Source organism: Alligator sinensis, unplaced genomic scaffold (genome assembly GCF_000455745.1).
Source record: "Alligator sinensis unplaced genomic scaffold, ASM45574v1 scaffold104_1, whole genome shotgun sequence".
In the NCBI taxonomy this organism is placed as follows: domain Eukaryota; kingdom Metazoa; phylum Chordata; order Crocodylia; family Alligatoridae; genus Alligator; species Alligator sinensis.
In genome coordinates this window covers 4,752,611-4,760,117 of record NW_005841867.1, presented here as the reverse complement: position 1 = coordinate 4,760,117, position 7,507 = coordinate 4,752,611, and the positions used below count along the sequence as shown (strand labels likewise).

General features: G+C 48.5%; 1 long non-coding RNA gene across 1 annotated transcript in view; it reads right to left on the bottom strand.

Annotated features, from left to right (window-relative positions):
• LOC102379741 overlaps positions 1 to 7,507 on the bottom strand; it is a 58,940-nt gene that overhangs the window by 12,610 nt on the left and 38,823 nt on the right. The gene's annotated exons all lie outside the window — the stretch shown is intronic.

Here is a 7,507-nt window from a genome sequence, read left to right as displayed (position 1 = left end):
TTCCCTACTTATTTTCTATAACCTTAAGGTAACAACTCTCAAAACTCTAGAGAAGGTCAGATCTGAATCCATACTTTGTATTTTTAAAGCCAATCCTCTCTTAATATAGATCCCCCCACAACAGATATTACCACACATTTAAATGAGCCACAGCACCTAACAAATCCATGGTTTCCCTCACCCCTTTAAGAATGAGAATCTTTGTCTTTGGGAGGAAGACAATCTTGCATCTCTTGCAACCCTCACTCACCAGGAAAGCTGAAAACAGTGTCAGGTACTGCCAACTCTGCTGCTTCATTTATCCAGGAAACCATGCTAGAAAGCTTTCCTTCCCAATGCTTTGTGTTTATTACATACCTAGTACCAATCAGATCTGACTGTTTGAGAAGAGGAAGGTTTTATGTCCAAATATCAATGCCCAATGTCTAATGCTGAGAACAGATTTCTCTCTCATAAGTCAAGTGCTCACCTTATATAAGGAAAATGGTTATTTGTCCAGGGACATACCTAAAAAGGACTTTTAAAAACTCTATTCTTATAATAAGTGGAAAATAAAAAGATGAAAACGTGCGGCCTCTCCCAAGGGCCAGGCATAAGGGCTAGGGACAGATACTACACATAAACCAGTTTAAGTGGTCAGAAACTGGTTTAAACAAGTAACAGAATAGACATTCAGTGCACATAAACCAGTCTGAAAATGACTGAAACTAGTTTGAGATAAACCTGGTTGAATGTAGTATCAGACTTAACTGATTTGGGTCAAACCAGTTTATGCAATGTCTGTCCCAGATCCCTTCCTGGTTTAATTTAAACCAGAGTCCCCCAGCATCCCAGATACTTTGCAATCCTGGGTGGGGCTCTCTGCTCCAGGGCAGGACTGGCCCTGCCTCTCTGCTCCCTAGCTGGAGCTCCGGCAGAGACTGCAGGCACAGCAGTATCTGCCTGGCTTCTCTGTGCCCCTCCTCCCCCCAGCACTCCCTGCTTAAGCAGGGATCCCCCCCTCCCCTGTCCCACAACATAGACCATAGCCAGCATGTGGTATGCTAGCTAATGCTGAGAGGTGTCTGTATAAAGGCAGACAGGACAGTGTCCACTTAGGACTTTTATGAGCTAATCAACAGGTAGTTGGCAATGTCCCTCCATTCCTTCCTTGGAAAAAGTTGGTTAAGAAGAGCTTAAACTAATGAGAGAGGCTCTTGTTTTCTTGGTGGAGTGCTAAATGCTCTGTTATCAACACCCTGCTGGGCTGGTCAGGAACAGGAAGGGGGGCTGGGAAAACCCCTTCCTAATCACAGCATCCTGCCAGGGCCTGGCCACACCCCTCCCCTTAGCTCAGCACTGTGCAAAGGAAAGGGGGCTTCTCTAACACCCCCCGGCTTTCAGCCTGAGTCACTGCAGGCATGTGCCTGCATTTCTTCAGTCTAGAGGGAATGCCTGTGCAATGCAAACTAGTTCAGCCTAACCAGGTTATACCAATCTGCTAAATTTAATCAATTCAGGCTCAGGCTCTTTTAATGTCTGTCCCAAGCTGAAGCACTCATTAGTAACAGAACACTTATCACCAAAGACTAAAATCTCTCCTTCTCCAAACTCTACAACATGAAAAAGAAAGAAGCCAAACTCAACAGCGACATACATTTTACTCCCCAGCCTAGCCTCTGGCTGCTTTACTTTTCATTCCATCCAGGAAGAGCACACACCAACTGCTGCAGCTTCCTTAGCCTGACGAAGGGTTTTTGAACCCGAAAGCTTGCTCAATAACTATTCTCCAACCATTTGGGTTGGTCTAATAAAAGATATCAAATTCACCCAAGGAACCTTGTCTGCCTATGTCCTTCTCCAAACATCTTCATGAAGTTACACATTGAACACTTGCCACACATCTTCCACTGTGCACACTGCACAAACTGGCCCATGTTTTGTTGCAAGGAGTCATGTCTAATCTCAAAGGAGATGTGTCTCTAGAACAGGAACTGGAAGAACTAGAGGGCATAATTAGAGCCAGCCTCTACTTCAGCCTCTATTCAGGGTCACCATCTTAGCCTTGTACAATAGGAAGTTGGCCAGACAGATTATGCTTATCCTGGTTCCTCGGTCCAAGACAGAGGAAACATAAACAGTTCCAAGAAACTCCAAGTCCATCATAACAAAGAAAACATGGAGGCTGGATAAAAGCAGCCATGGGGCTGCCTTGCCTCAGAGAGCAGCATAGCTGAAAACTTGGCTGGGGCAAACCCCAGCCTGTGGGACCCCAGGCTGTGGGACCCCAGGCTGGAGGGACACCCCTAGGCACAGGGCTCCCCCCATTCCCCCACATCCAGCTGTGTGGGTAGGCACCCAGCCCAGGGAAATGCTGTCCCCCTCCCCCAAACCTGTGCCCAGCCATATATGGGAGATGAGCAGTTGCCCTTAGCTCCCCATGGCAGGACAGACCAGGGTTTGCAGCCAGGGCTCGGGGCTCTGTTCCCCTGCCCCCCGCCCCATACTGTCCCACAGGGCTGACAGGTACAGGCAGGACACAGGTAGGGGAGCAGAGGCAGAGGCTTTGTTGCCTCAGCTATGTGACAACCTCGGGGTGGGGCCAGCTAGGCACTGGGCTGGAGCAGTGGAGTATGAGCTGTGTTCCAGCATGCTACCCTGTGAGGAGGGGCTTGCAGGGAGTGGGACTGCAAAGCATCCCAGGGTGCTGGGAAACTGCAAAGTTACTTGAGTTGGGAAGGGATCTGGGACAGAAGTTCAAGAGACCAGGTTCACCAAAATCATTGAAGTCTGATACTACATCCATCCAGGTCTATCATAAACTGGGTTTGGCCATTCTTCAAACCAGTTTATGTGCACTGAACTTCTGTTCTGTTACAGATTTAAACCAGTTTCCAATCACTTATACCAGCTTGTGTAATTTTTGTCCCTAGCCAAAGTGTCTATGCCACTAAGGAGAAACATCTGTATGCAATTTCATGCTGTTTCCTTACTACTGGAATCTTTAAGATTTGATCAGAGTCCTTTAAGAAAAACAGGATCATTCATCTCCCCCTGCACAGCTTTATGTGCTGACTGAGATATCTTTTGAAAAATGGTATCTAGTCTTTACCACCATTGTGCAACCTCCCTGGCCAACCTCAAGTTCCCTGTCAAGTCGTAACCCTTGATGTCTAGATTTGAAAAATAGCTTTTCCTTGGGTAGTAGTTAGTTCTTTGTCCAAAAGTGCTTCCATTTTAATGGACAGTCATGAAGGATTTACTAATCTTATTTTTTTTGCCTTCAGTTAAATAGAAGACATTTCTCCCAATACCAGTTAATTTAACCCCACATGGAGGGGAAGGCACAGAAAATCAAAATGGTGTCCAGAAAACGAAATTGAGTTTGTAATTTTATTAGCTAACCATGCCATAAGTATCGCACTGGATCAAATCACAGATCTATCTATCCCAGTATCTTGCATCTTTCAGTAGAAGAGAGCAGATGCTAAGAGAAAAGAGGCCTATCCATACTGATCTGCCCCTTGACTCTCTTCCCTTTCAACTTCCACTATTCAGAGGCTTAGGGGTATAACCTAATTACAACATCTACCTGTCAAGTTTAGCATCCACTTACATGTCTACTGTCTGTTAATTCTGATCTGACCCTTGTTTGAACCTGGTTAAACGATCAAGTTCCACAATACAGTGTTGCAAGGAGTTCCACAAGTTAATTACATGTTGTGTGGAAAAAACATACTTCTTTTATTCATTTTAAACCCACTTCCTTATTCCTTCATCGTATGACTCCTAATTCTAACATTGTGAAAGACCAGAAACAGTAAATCCTTATTACTGTATATTTTTTTTCCTCCAATCTATATTATTGCCCCCACCCGCCCAATCCTCTTCTCTAAACTAAAAAAAAAATCAGATAATTTAGCCCAGGGGTTTTCAGCCTTTTTCCCCGACTCAAAGTCTCAACTCCTGTACTCCTTTATATTTTTTTCTTGTTGGGGGGGAAGGGGTGCAAATTGAGGCCCCCATGGTGAGAGAGGGAGTGGGGTTGGGGCGTGGGACGGAGCTGCAAGCAGCTCATCCAGAGGGTGTGGGGGGAAGGGGGCAGCTCCCACCACTGCACACAACCCAGGAGGGCATGGGGAGGTGCGTGCCCCTGGATCTGCACACAGGGTGGGCTGGGGCTGGGACAGAGCTGGACTGTGTTCAGGGCAGGCAGCAACAGCACTGGGAGCAGGGCTATGGGAGAGGCTGCAACCACTGCAAAATTTGCAATAGCCCCCCCAACCATGCTCCTAGTGCCACTGCCACCCAGCCCGAGTGCAACGCAGCCCAGCCCCCCCGCTGGGAAGAGCCCAGCGCTGGCCTACAGTTGCAGCCCATGCAGATTGGGGGACACACCCCCTATGCCCTCCCAAGGGTGCATACAGAGGCAGCGCTGGGAGGGGGGGAAAAATGGGGCGGGGCTTGTACACGGCAAGCACCATTGCCATTGCCACCCACTTCCCTGTGCCACTGCTCCTCACTGCTTTTCTCCATGGGCCGCTAATAGGCCTTGTGCCTGTCCAATCAATCACACACCACCTGTCAGCAGTCCACGGAGCTGCATGTGCAACTGGCCATGAAAAAATGGTGCAGGTGTAGGCACAGCAGCTGCAGCAGCACAGGCCAGTGTGTGGTGATGACAGCAGCAGCTGCCATGTGCAAGCCCCTCACCAAAAACCTGGTGGCCTTCTATGACAGGTCACTAAATCCTATGCAGGCGTAGCAGTGGACGTAGTCTTTCTGGACTTTAGGAAGGCCTTTGACACTGTCTCTCACCTCATTCTCATTAAAAAAAAAACTAGGGGACTGTGGTGTCAACACCTACATAGTCAAATGGGTCACTAACTGCCTTGAGGGCTGCACCCAGAGAGTGGTGGTGGACGGATCTTATTCAACCGGAGAGACGTAGGCAGTGGGGTACCACAGTGCTTGGTCCTCAGGCCTGCACTGTTCAACATCTTCATCAGTGACTTGGATGAGGAGGTAAAAAGCACCCCGTTCAAATTTGCAGACGACACTAAGATATTGGGGGGGGGGGTGGAAATAGGCTCCAAATCGGACCTAGACAGGTTACAGGGGTGGGCGGATGAGAACAGGATGGGTTTCAACACTAACAAGTGCAAGGTGCTGCACCTGGGGAGGAAGAACCAGCAGCATACCTACAGGCTGGGGAACTCCCTTCTTGTCAGTGCAGAGGCAGAAAAGGATCTTGGAGTCATTATTGATGCTAAAATGAACATGGGCCGACAGTGTGGGGACATGGTCAACAAGGCCAACCGGACCTTGTCATGCATCCACAGATGCATCACGAGCAGGTCCAAGGAGGTGATCCTCCCCCTCTATGCGACACTGGTCAGGCCGCAGTTGGAGTACTGCATCCAGTTCTGGGTGCTGCACTTCAGGAGAGATGTGGACAACATGGAGAGGGTCCAGAGGAGGGCCAGTCGCATGATCAGGGGGCAGCAGGGTAGGCCCTATGAGGAGAGGCTACAAGCCCTGAACCTGTTCAGCCTCCACCAGAGAAGGCTGAGGGGGGATCTAGTGGCTGTTTACAAAAAAATCACAGAGGACCAGCAGGCATTGGGGGAGTCCCTGTTCCCCCGAGCACTACCAGGAGTGACTAGAAATAATGGTCGCAAGCTGGCAGAAGGTAGATTCAGGCTAGATATCAGGAGGCACTACTTCACAGTCAGGGTGGCTAGGATCTGGAACCCACTTCCAAGAGAAGTGGTGCTTGCTCCTACCCTGGGGGGCTTTAAGAGGAGGCTGGATGAACACCTTGTTGGGGTCGTTTGACCCCAGTACTCTTTCCTGCCATGGCAGGGGGGCGGACTGGATGATCTGCTCAGGTCCCTTTTGACCCTACCAACTATGAAACGTTTTCTGGTATGCTCGATTCCATCTTAATTTCCTACCATTTTATTTATTTAAATTTTTTTACTGTTCCTTAATCCTGAGCCAGTGTTTTCACAGATGTCTCTCTTTTAATTAGTAACCACTAATATGCCTTGCATCATTATATATCTGCATGTAGATTTCTTTCTCCCCTCCCCCCCCCACCACACACACACACACCACTCTGCACTTATCAGCTTGAACTTCTGTCATTTTGTGGCTCATTCAATTTTATAAGAGCCTGCTTCCATTCTTCAGTCAGATTGCTTTTTTGTGTGTGTTCATTTGTTTGTTTTTTACCACCCTGAATAATTTGGAGTAATATGCATACCTGGCCATCTCTCCATTGTTCTCCCTTCCCAAGTCATTTAGATCATAAAAGGCATTTATGGCAAAACAATATATATTCTTCTTTTGATCCAACTATTATCCCAGATATTCTTATGCATAAAGAACGCACCTCGATCTAGATACAGAGTTGTAGAGTCACACAGACAGGTACAACACACATTCTGTTAAATGCATTTGTGCATACAATTGTGAAATACAGAAAAGAGAAACTTGGATTAGAAAAAGAGGTGCTGACAAATTCAGTAACATTTGAGCCCTGCAGAGTACATGCACCATGACTTTTTTTAGTCTAATACAGGGGTAGGCAACATTTTTTGGCTGGAGTGCCGAAACAACCAATGTCTACCTTGGAAGGTGCCGGAGTGCTGGCATACCAGAAAAACAAAATGAGGGTGGCAAGAAGTACATGGCAGGATGCACTAGGAATTAGTATATTTAATAATCATAAATGTTGTTGCGTATTCCTTTTTTGTTGAGCATGTTGCAGTGAGAGAGAGAGAGAGAGAGACAAATAAGAGAAAGAGGAGAGAGAGAAAGAAAGAAAAAAAGGAGAGCAGAGAGAGAACCAGAAACACACACACGTGTGTGTTCACGTGCACATACACAGAGAACCAGAACACACCCAGAACAGACACATGCACACACACACCCAGAACCAGACATGTGTGTGCATAGACACATAGACAAACACAGAGAACCAGATGCACAGGCACACAGAGCCAGACTCCTGGACCACTGGACAAAGTCCAACCCAACAATGCCTTGGTCCCGCCAGAGCCCCTGTGCTTCGCCAGGGAGCCAGCCCCCCGGACTGCAGTGCAGCTAGCCAAGGCCCTGGCCCAGAGTCTGCTCATCTACTCAACCACCCATCCACCCACCCACCCTGCACAGCTATGCCTGCAAAAGGTGCAGTGCTCCTGGCAAGGGGCAGCACCAGCCTCAACCTGGTGGGGGGCTGGGCTGGGGTGGGCTCAGAGCAGGTGGGAATCAGGAAGGCTCAGCTGCAAGCCCTGCTGCAAGCAGCCTGGGCTCTGTGGTTGGCAGCAGTTACTGGAGCCTGGGCCAGATGCAGCCAGGAGGCTGCAAACAGCTGCTCCGGGCTCCAGCATGAGCTCCATAGTGGTGGGTGCACACGCGCCTCAGAGCAGATGTGGGGATGGGGCCTCAGGCAGCATAGCCCTCCTGCTGTCCACTCCGAGGTGCACGTGCAGTTGCCAACAGCATGGAGCTGATGCTGAGG